Source organism: Lissotriton helveticus, chromosome 4_1 (assembly GCF_964261635.1).
Source record: "Lissotriton helveticus chromosome 4_1, aLisHel1.1, whole genome shotgun sequence".
In the NCBI taxonomy this organism is placed as follows: Eukaryota; Metazoa; Chordata; class Amphibia; order Caudata; family Salamandridae; genus Lissotriton; species Lissotriton helveticus.
Genome location: NC_136063.1, coordinates 813,405,653 through 813,417,797, shown reverse-complemented (window position 1 = coordinate 813,417,797; position 12,145 = coordinate 813,405,653).

Here is a 12,145-nt window from a genome sequence, read left to right as displayed (position 1 = left end):
GTCACCAATATGGAGCTATACCATGGATCATGCAGAAAATACCACATAATAAAGCGAACAGAAGCCTACGCTGAAAACAACCAAGTATTTTGTTGCTTTTGAAAGCTCAAATGAATCCGGGTTTTCCTTATTTGAGGAGGCAGAGTTTCCATCGGGCCAGAGCCAGCACATAAAAAGAGCATCCTCCCATTGTGGCTCTCTTAATGCGTGGTACAAGGGCCCAATTCGCATCGACCAAGCGAAGGGCTCTAGTGGGCAGATAAGGATGCATCAAAGCAGCCAAACTAGAAGCCCCTTCCTTGTTCATAATCCTATGGTCAATGCACAAGAATTTGAATTGCATCTGCTTATCAAAAGGTAACCAGTGAACTTTAAGAAGGAGCAGAGAAACAGCAGAGTTTGCGAAGAGAAAATAATGATCTTGAGGCAGCCTTCTGGACAACTTATAAACAATTTATTATAACATATTTTGTAGCTCCCAAATGGAGACCATTACAGGAGTCCAGATGCAACCTGATAAGTGATCATACAATCATTCCCAATGTTTGTGGATGGAAACAATGCAGCGCATGCAACTCCAATGGATTTTGACACACTCCTAGATTTACCAGAGTTAGTAAACCTGGAAATGCACCAAACAGATACGCCTTCCAAGAGAGGCGTAACAAGGGCAAATATCTTTATTTCTCCTTGTTACTTCCTCTTTCTTTATGAAAGAGCCACACCTTAGTCCTTGACTCAGTGGACTCAATAGTTAAAACTACTTGGGAAGTTTTAACCTGGATATACCTGCCGGAATTTGGGAGATTCAATGTACGTCATTGCGTTGTCATAAGGGAGTTGGCAATAATAGCTCTAGAAATGTTGGTAATCAGGGTACCGAATAGGGATCTGACCATGTCACAGGAGAGAGGTAGATACTCAAAAGGTGGGTAGTTTAGAAAAAACTTGGTCTAAAAAGTGTTGCTGTGTGTATCAAACTCACTACTAGTAGAATCCATTGCATGGATGCCAGGTCATCAATAAAACTGTGAACAGATATCAATGATCTGATCAAAATGTAAAATTAAATCGCCAATAATATTAAAATTAGGTCTGGGCAGAGTTTGTGGAGTTCCACTATGAAAGACCTGAAAACACTACTCTTCCCTAGCAACTAAAATCGAAAGAAGCGTCAGCAACAAATTACTACTATTAGCATTTACAGCGCGGGGACACACTTGCTAGTGTAACCAGGCGCTTTACAAAATACTAATAAATAGGAACTCCACAAAGTCACCAAAAAACTCTGCCACGCTGCATGGAGTTCCACAAGAGGTGGAGTGCGTTTGGTCATGCTGTTCGTGTTGATTTCAGCGCTGGGTGTTTGTTCTGCGCTGCAAAATCAATGTAAACTTTACCATGCATAGCACAAGAGGGCACTTCTTTTCTTGCCTCTCAAGTAGATTTTGTATCCGAGCGGCAGCTTTCTCAATGTGAACGGAAGGTTTCTCAACGTGAGCGGTTGCGACCATCTGCGACCGCCCGCGTTGAGACATACATTGGCCCGCGTTGAGTTATTTTGCTGTGAGGTGGATTCCCTCGCTTGAGCTGACCAACTTGATGTTGATGCTTGCGAGGAAAAAACTCTGCTCTGCTACGCAGAGCAGAGTATTTTGGAACTCTGTGTGCTCTGCGGAGCGCGAAGTGTGGAAAACTCTGCAAACATCGCAAATGAAGAGAACTTCACTGCCGAGGCCTAATTCAAATTGGATCGTTTAAGTGCCAATAAAGCAGCTTAAACTATTAGTGCTTCTCTAAAATGTCTAAGTGGGTCCAGGGGCCTGTAGATCATTAGACCCAAAAAAAGAAAACTTTTTGTTGAAATAAATTTGAAACAGTGCACGTTTGCAGTGTTGGATAGAACATGGTGCCAGACTGCATCCAATAGTATTGTTATGTATGATAGCAATACTACCACTCCGCCCACAGGGTCTGTCACATCTTTTGATGCAGCAGCCCGGTGGAAGCGCTAATGCTCATTCAGCATACGTTGACTGGTTTAACAAGTTTCCTTGAGAAATAGTACTTATGGTGACTGATCCATGATGAAGTCTACAATATCAGTGTTGAGTTGTACATCAAATTGCAATTGATACTAAACATTTTAGTGCTAGATGTGTTTATATTATCCTCAAGAGACCTGTATACATGACCATCAGCAGATGTAGGAGAAAACCCATAGTGGTTGCACCTGACATCTTCCTCACCATCTTCCCGAAGGACCAAAGTATGAGAGCACATATTGTAAGAAACCTTTCTAACAGATAACAACTGGGGCGCAGAATGAATTACCTTTTGTCCAAGTAGAGGGACAGAGTTCCTGGCCCCTGGTGCCGTACAGACACCGATGGGCGCAGACAGGCTTTCCTTTATCGCACCACTCACCTTCTGCATGTGTCTGTCCAGTAGCCCCTTTTTACGGTCGATAGGGTGCATTAGGAGGTAGCAAATGGTGTCACTAGACCGCTGACTATCAATGGCATAACGAAACTTGAAGGGGCCCCCCTGCAAACTACATGGAGGGGGCCCCCCTCCCATCCTCCGTGCCAGTCTAGTGCTCTCAGGCCAGTGACCCGCCATACTGCAGGGGATGCGGGGTGATTGTTACGCCACTGTCACCAATACAGCCGTTATAAGTAACACTGGATGGTGGAGTTAAAGGTTGGTCTTAGTCTGCCAGCAGGCTATCATAGGTGGTAGTCCATTCATTACAGGGTCCCTGCCATCAGTATGTCAGGGAAGTTTGCCCAATTTTAGGTGGGTTTCCTGATGCAGACTCCTGTTATGATATGCAACATCTGGCTCTGTGCTGCCTCCTGCTCTCTCTGCCCCCCCACCTCCTTGTCAGGGTCCCGAGCAGTGCTCTGTGCTGCCTCCTGCTCTCTCTCTGCCCCCCCTCCTTGTCAGGGTCCTGAGCAGTGCTCTGTGCTGCCTCCTGCTCTCTCTCTGGGGCCTCCACCCCTGTCCTTGTCAGGGTCCCGAGCAGTGCTCTGTGCTGCCTCCTTTCTCTCTGGGACCCCAGCCTCTGTCCTTGTCATGGTCCCGAGCAGTGTTCTGTGCTACCTCCTGCTCTCTCTCCGAGCCCCCCCTCCTTGTCAGGGTCCTGAGCAGTACTCTGTGCTGCCTCCTGCTCTCTCTCTGGGGCCCCACCCCCGTTCTTTTGAGGGTCCCGAGCATTGCTCTGTGCTGGCTCTTGCTCTCTCTGCCCCACCACCTCCTTGTCAGGGTCCCGAGCAGTGCTCTGTGCTGCCTCCTGCTCTCTCTCTGCCCCCCCCTCCTTGTCAGGGTCCTGAGCAGTGCTCTGTGCTGCCTCCTGCTCTCTCTCTGGGGCCTCCACCCCTGTCCTTGTCAGGGTCCCGAGCAGTGCTCTGTGCTGCCTCCTTTCTCTCTGGGACCCCAGCCTCTGTCCTTGTCATGGTCCCGAGCAGTGTTCTGTGCTACCTCCTGCTCTCTCTCCGAGCCCCCCCTCCTTGTCAGGGTCCTGAGCAGTACTCTGTGCTGCCTCCTGCTCTCTCTCTGGGGCCCCCACCCCCGTTCTTTTGAGGGTCCCGAGCATTGCTCTGTGCTGGCTCTTGCTCTCTCTGCCCCACCACCTCCTTGTCAGGGTCCCGTGCAGTGCTCTGTGCTGCCTCCTGCTCTCTCTCTGCCCCCCTCCATGTCAGGGTCTTGAGCAGTGCTCTGTGCTGCCTCCTACTCTCTGGGACCCCCACCCCTTTCTTGTCCGTGGCTCTTCTCAGAGGAGCAGAGCCCTGTGGGGAATGCTGTCTCTGGGCCCCAACCCCTATCCTCTTTCTGGGCCTGGCACCTCTGACTGAAGAGAAACAATGTATGTTGATACTTTGTTTCACTTCAGTCAGAGGGAGGGGGCGAGGGGCTCAGAGCAAGCTGCAGACAGACTGCACCTGCTTTAGAGGGAGAGAGGCTTGCTTTAGCGTAAGCCTCTCTCACAGCTCTCACTGAAGAGCTGAGGGGGTGGCTGGCCGACTTCATTTACTGAAGAGAGTGGGGCCTGCGGGGCGTTTGTTACACCCCTGCAGACTATCCCTGTCATCCACCTAACCAAAATGGCTGACGGGGGATGTGATAAAAATGGGAAGCCCACTCACGATTGGCACCCCCAGCCGAGCCCCACCTTCCCCAACAAGTCGAATTCAAGTACAGTACATCGGTAACAAGTAAAAGATAAATGTAACAATAAATTCAGTTGGGCTCAAATTTCATGAAGTGCAAAATAGCAATGATCAGAAGCAGTTTTTACAGTATCAGTTACCTTCAGTACAGGGATAGGAAGGAGGTAAAATGGCGGTGGTTTGTTGAGTAATATATTACATCTGTTGACACTTTAACGTGGTCTAGCTATGTTCTGTACGTTATGAATCATTATTTTATTCTCAGACCTTCCTCGACTATGCTATAAACCATCGACAGATAGGCCTGAAAAAATTAGCCGTCAAAAACATGTAGCTTCTATCCAGTGCAAATTATGCAACCATTCGAAGTTGAATTCCGACATTAGTGTTCCTTGATTGAACGTGTGCTGCAGACTTCGAATCACCACTTATTTTTCCCACTTCAGATGGTGTTCTTCATTGTAATGTGAAAGACACATATCAAATGCTAAATCTCATTTTAGTAATAATAGAGGGCAAAGGTATCAGTGCATTGCTTTGCCTGTAAAGACACCGAGCTGTATTTATCAAGCCTATTGCTGAAATCTAAGAGTTTCATGCAATGCACACACACCGCACCTATGCACTCGTTTTTTTTCCCATGTGAAATTTCTGCAAATCTGCGGTGTTTCAGTCATTTGAACGGATAATTAGGGCCCAGATGTAGGTAAAATAGATTTACCGATTTTTAATTACCGAATCCTACCGATTCGGTAATTAAAAATCGGTAAATCTAAGGGGTGGATATGTAGGAACATCCAGATGTTCCTTTTACCGAATCGGTAAATATCTGTATTTACCGATTCGGTAAATACCGACCGGTAATGCCCCATTCATTCCTATGGGCTTTGAAGCCCATAGGAATGAATGGGGCATTACCGGTCGGTATTTACCGAATCGGTAAATACCGATTTTGACAAGGGTGCAGGGGGTGTCACTTTGACACCCTCTAGCACCCCCAAAAAAGATTCGGGGGCCATGTGGCAGGCATACCTGCCCTAAGGGCAGGTCTGCCTGTCATATGGCACAGGTGTGCATGCACACATGTGCATGCACACCGGAATCGGTTTTTTACCATGAAGTTGGATTTCATGGTAAAATACCGATTCTGTAAGGCTTGTGGGACTCAGAAGAGTCCCACCTACATATCAAAAATACCGAATAGGTATAAATACCGAATCGGTATTTTACAGATTCGGTACATTTACCGATCGGTAAATTTACCGAATCTGTAAAATTCTGGGCCCTACATACCATTTACTAAATACCGGTCGGTAACGGCCGAAAATACCGATTTTCGGCCGTTACCGACCGACCTACATCGGGCCCTAGATCACTAGAATCAAGTTTAGACTGTCCAAGTTGTTGTTTAGATGGCGTGTTCATGCTTTTTAAATGATAATTCTAAAGGAGCAGTAGTGAAGAGGGTGGAGACACTACTTGGCTGCCTGTGGTTGAGCCTGTAAGAGGTAAGTCATATCAAGTAATTTTATTAATAAATCACAAACTCTTCCCTTCCCAGGCATGTTTTTAATTTAATGTTTTTAGTGCACTTTCATGGCTCAGAACTATAGTCCCTTCTTGCTATGTTGAAATGGATAATATAAGAATAGGAATTCTGACCATCCAGTTAAATCAAAAAAGCGACTAAGAGCACAAATCTATGCAAATTAAAATCGACCCATTACCCAATTAGCTTGTGGTCAGTGGCGTAACGAAACTTGTGGGAGCCCCCCTGCAAAGATCATAAAGGGGGGGGGGCATGCTCGGACGCAGGCAGGATCTCTGGAACCAGTTGCACACGCATATTCCAGATGGTGCCCACTGTAGCTTGGGGTGGGGGAGGGGTCCACCGCACTGCAGGTCTGCAGGGGGCTTTTGTTACACCATTGCTTGTTGTCACTATACTTGTATCACAAGATGGGTGTTTGGGAGGAGTGGATGCTGCCAAAGACTTACTCGTGAGTTTTGGAAAGGTAGTGGAGCTTTATTGATTTGGCAACAGATAGCTTGGTGGAGCGGTACAAGACTGGACATAAGGGCTGGCTCAGTGTTGCTGTGTTTGCCACCACATCAGAGAACGAGAGATCACAAGTATGGTTCATGCTGGGAAGCTGAGATAGAGGCGCATGGTAATGGTATCATTGGAGGGAATGTATGTATGTTTATGGTATTGCTATAGTGCAAATTAATCTAAAAGGCAGTAAAAGTGCTGTACATGGGGCAAGACAGGCATAACTGTGAGTAATCAGAGTGTTGGACACAGGGCAAGACAGGCATAACAACGAGTTATAGGAGAGGAAGCTGGGTTATGGATGTTTAATGGATTGTGATGTAGTGTTCTTTAAAGATGTGAGTCTTCAACTCTTTCCTACATTGAGGAAGTGTTTGGGCAATCCAGATGGATGCAGGGATATTGCTCCAGAGATTAAAATGGACAGCCTATTTTTTTTTTCACTTCTTAGTCTGCAGTCTGATATGTCTTGGCTGCAAGTGTGCACAGATGAGGGAGTCAAGAGCGAGGGCAATGACAAAGGAAGGGACAAAGAAAGAAGATGAAGAAAAAGGCGGAAAACAATTTGCTGGGAAAATGTATGTAAAACAAAAGGATTGCTTGAGTCTGACAGATCTGGAGTTAAGAGTGGAAGATCAAAGAAATGTCATGTATGAGAATTATAGTTACCATTGGACACAGACCAAAACATTGATATGCTACTGGTTACAGGGCTAATTTAGGGACAAAAAGGTTGTGAAAGCAGAGGAGCAGAGGGTGTAAGGTGACAGAGGGTGCCAGGTACCAATGAGAAATGGACATTGGTGTTTTGCATATTTCCCTATACCAATTCCCACTAATCCTATTTGGGTTCCGGAGTGGCATGCTACTAACCGAAAAGCACTTCAACTTCTCATCAGGGGTAGCAAGTGCTATATAAATGCAAACCTTTTCCCTCTTCTATACCTCCGCTACACTTCTCAATCCAAATAACTGACTAACATATCCACTGCTCACATTTCTTCATATTTTTCTATACTAATTCACCACTAATCCTTAAATGGTTCTGGAGTAGCGTGCTACTTGCTGAAAAAATGTGCTTCAACACCTCATCAGGTGTAGCAAGCAGTAAAGAAATGCAAACCTTTTCCCACCACTATGCTTCTCAACCCAAATAACAGACTAACGTATTGACCGCTCAAATTACTTTCATATTTCACTATACCAAGTCACCACTAATCCTTTATTGGTTTTTGGAGAAGCATGCTACTCGCCGAAAAAGTGATTTGACACATCATCAAGAGTAGCAAGCGCCATATAAATGTAAGCCTTTTCACGCTTCTATCCCTCCACTATCCTCAATCCAAAAAATTGACTAACAAATCCATCACTCAAATTACTTTCAGCATTACTATTATTATTGTTTATAAGTCAATTAAAACCATAAACATAGCATAATACACAATAGCAGACAGTAAAAAAGAAAACATACAAAAACATCATTGTTCACTTTAGCTGTAAAACCTCATGCTTATGGGACTTTACATTTTCCTACAGCCCTTCCTTTCATTTGTAGTAAAAATGCTCATTGCAGAAATATAAAAAGTGTGGCAACGACTTGACCAAGCCACAACGATTTTGTAATACTGCAGAGTACCTTTCTGCTAAAAACACCACTATAGGTGTGAAAGTGCTTAAGTGTAAATTTGAGCAGCCGTAGTTGGTACAATACTAAGTCAAATATTGTACCTAAGTACAAGATTGTGCTTTTGTAGAGATCAATATGCAAGACAAATGTGCCAAGTTGAGTAAAATTATTGCCTTAACAAAAACCAGGTAGAGAACAGCCTTTTTAGAGGACCCTAGCAGCAACCAATTTATAGCACTGCTGTTTATCGTTCTCATAAAAACACCACTATGGTTGTTAAAGTGCTTGTGTGCAAATTCCAACAGCGATAATTGATACTATGCTAAATGGACAATGCTAAATGGACAATGGTTTTCAGTTGAATATGGTGCCTATATAGAAAACTATGCTTCGATACTGAACCAATATGAAAGAAAAAGGTGCCAAGTTAAATAAGTTACATTAACATGATGGAATGGGACTAAAGAGAACCCTAGCAACCCGCCCTTGCTGTTTACCAGCTCGCATACCTTTGCCTAAAAAAATACTAAAATTAACACAGTGTAAAATCAAGTGCCGGGTCCCTCTCCCCCCAAGAACACTCATTACATTATATTAATCTGTTACAAGACTTTATGGGTTCCGGAGTAGCGCGCTACTCATTGAAAAAGTGCTTCAATACCTCATCAGGGGTAACAAGCGCTATATAAATGCAAACATTTTCGCTCTTCTATCCCTCCACTATCCTTCTCAAACAAATTTTCTGACTTACATATCTACCACTCAAATTACTTCCATATTTCACTATACTAATTCACCACTAATCCTTTATGTGTTCTGGAGTAGCGTTCTACTAACTGAAAAAGCGATTTGATGCCTCGCCAGGGATAGTATTAACGAAACAATTGGTTCTGTTGGGGTTTCAATTTCTGTAGAGTACTCAAGGAGCAGAAAGCTTACTTGTAGCACATACTTTAAGGAGAAAAGAAAAGAACATAACATAACACGTGGAAGGGTATGCTCAGACATGAGTCCCTTGCTCACTGCACCATCAGGATTCAAGCAAGCCGGGCCGAAGAGGCTGAAATGCCAGAAACCGGTCCCCGGTAGCTTGTTTCCTTTCCAGTGTAAGAATTGGCTTTGTAGTTTGGTTTGCCCTGTTCCCATCATGCACTGGGACAGGAACAGACTAATTTGCATACAGCCAGGTTCTGAAACTGGGATGATGCAGTGAGCTAAAAAACGGTGTTGGATCTAGCCCTGATCTCTTGACTGGGTGAGAGTTTTCTGCTTAATTCAGAGACTCTGTCCATCACCACCCCTTGTTGTTAATTATTTTGTCCACCCTAAGCGTGGAAGGGTATGCTCAGACATGAGTCCCTTGCTCACTGCACCATCAGGATTCAAGCAAGCCGGGCCGAAGAGGCTGAAATGCCAGAAACCGGTCCCCGGTAGCTTGTTTCCTTTCCAGTGTAAGAATTGGCTTTGTAGTTTGGTTTGCCCTGTTCCCATCATGCACTGGGACAGGAAAGACTAATTTGCATACAGCCAGGTTCTGAAACTGGGATGATGCAGTGAGCTAAAAAACGGTGTTGGATCTAGCCCTGATCTCTTGACTGGGTGAGAGTTTTCTGCTTATTCAGAGACTCTGTCCATCACCACCCCTTGTTGTTAATTATTTTGTCCACCCTAAGCGTGGAAGGGTATGCTCAGACATGAGTCCCTTGCTCACTGCACCATCAGGATTCAAGCAAGCCGGGCCGAAGAGGCTGAAATGCCAGAAACCGGTCCCCGGTAGCTTGTTTCCTTTCCAGTGTAAGAATTGGCTTTGTAGTTTGGTTTGCCCTGTTCCCATCATGCACTGGGACAGGAACAGACTAATTTGCATACAGCCAGGTTCTGAAACTGGGATGATGCAGTGAGCTAAAAAACGGTGTTGGATCTAGCCCTGGTCTCTTGACTGGGTGAGAGTTTTCTGCTTAATTCAGAGACTCTGTCCATCACCACCCCTTGTTGTTAATTATTTTGTCCACCCTAAGCGTGGAAGGGTATGCTCAGACATGAGTCCCTTGCTCACTGCACCATCAGGATTCAAGCAAGCCAGGCCGAAGAGGCTGAAATGCCAGAAACCGGTCCCCGGTAGCTTGTTTCTTTTCCAGTGTAAGAATTGGCTTTGTAGTTTGGTTTGCCCTGTTCCCATCATGCACTGGGACAGGAACAGACTAATTTGCATACAGCCAGGTTCTGAAACTGGGATGATGCAGTGAGCTAAAAAACGGTGTTGGATCTAGCCCTGATCTCTTGACTGGGTGAGAGTTTTCTGCTTAATTCAGAGACTCTGTCCATCACCACCCCTTGTTGTTAATTATTTTGTCCACCCTAGGCGTGGAAGGGTATGCTCAGACATGAGTCCCTTGCTCACTGCACCATCAGGATTCAAGCAAGCCGGGCCGAAGAGGCTGAAATGCCAGAAACCGGTCCCCGGTAGCTTGTTTCCTTTCCAGTGTAAGAATTGGCTTTGTAGTTTGGTTTGCCCTGTTCCCATCATGCACTGGGACAGGAAAGACTAATTTGCATACAGCCAGGTTCTGAAACTGGGATGATGCAGTGAGCTAAAAAACGGTGTTGGATCTAGCCCTGATCTCTTGACTGGGTGAGAGTTTTCTGCTTATTCAGAGACTCTGTCCATCACCACCCCTTGTTGTTAATTATTTTGTCCACCCTAAGCGTGGAAGGGTATGCTCAGACATGAGTCCCTTGCTCACTGCACCATCAGGATTCAAGCAAGCCGGGCCGAAGAGGCTGAAATGCCAGAAACCGGTCCCCGGTAGCTTGTTTCTTTTCCAGTGTAAGAATTGGCTTTGTAGTTTGGTTTGCCCTGTTCCCATCATGCACTGGGACAGGAACAGACTAATTTGCATACAGCCAGGTTCTGAAACTGGGATGATGCAGTGAGCTAAAAAACGGTGTTGGATCTAGCCCTGATCTCTTGACTGGGTGAGAGTTTTCTGCTTAATTCAGAGACTCTGTCCATCACCACCCCTTGTTGTTAATTATTTTGTCCACCCTAAGCGTGGAAGGGTATGCTCAGACATGAGTCCCTTGCTCACTGCATCATCAGGATTCAAGCAAGCCGGGCCGAAGAGGCTGAAATGCCAGAAACCGGTCCCCGGTAGCTTGTTTCCTTTCCAGTATAAGAATTGGCTTTGTAGTTTGGTTTGCCCTGTTCCCATCATGCACTGGGACAGGAACAGACTAATTTGCATACAGCCAGGTTCTGAAACTGGGATGATGCAGTGAGCTAAAAAACGGTGTTGGATCTAGCCCTGATCTCTTGACTGGGTGAGAGTTTTCTGCTTAATTCAGAGACTCTGTCCATCACCACCCCTTGTTGTTAATTATTTTGTCCACCCTAAGCGTGGAAGGGTATGCTCAGACATGAGTCCCTTGCTCACTGCACCATCAGGATTCAAGCAAGCCGGGCCGAAGAGGCTGAAATGCCAGAAACCGGTCCCCGGTAGCTTGTTTCCTTTCCAGTGTAAGAATTGGCTTTGTAGTTTGGTTTGCCCTGTTCCCATCATGCACTGGGACAGGAACAGACTAATTTGCATACAGCCAGGTTCTGAAACTGGGATGATGCAGTGAGCTAAAAAACGGTGTTGGATCTAGCCCTGATCTCTTGACTGGGTGAGAGTTTTCTGCTTAATTCAGAGACTCTGTCCATCACCACCCCTTGTTGTTAATTATTTTGTCCACCCTAAGCGTGGAAGGGTATGCTCAGACATGAGTCCCTTGCTCACTGCACCATCAGGATTCAAGCAAGCCAGGCCGAAGAGGCTGAAATGCCAGAAACCGGTCCCCGGTAGCTTGTTTCCTTACCAGTGTAAGAATTGGCTTTGTAGTTTGGTTTGCCCTGTTCCCATCATGCACTGGGACAGGAACAGACTAATTTGCATACAGCCAGGTTCTGAAACTGGGATGATGCAGTGAGCTAAAAAACGGTGTTGGATCTAGCCCTGATCTCTTGACTGGGTGAGAGTTTTCTGCTTAATTCAGAGACTCTGTCCATCACCACCCCTTGTTGTTAATTATTTTGTCCACCCTAAGCGTGGAAGGGTATGCTCAGACATGAGTCCCTTGCTCACTGCACCATCAGGATTCAAGCAAGCCGGGCCGAAGAGGCTGAAATGCCAGAAACCGGTTTAATTTAATTTATGCCATAATGTGTTATTTGATCCATAACCCTCTATGTGCAACCACACTAGTCACAATGAGGACTGTTCATAACCCATCACTGTGGATATGGTGCTTGTT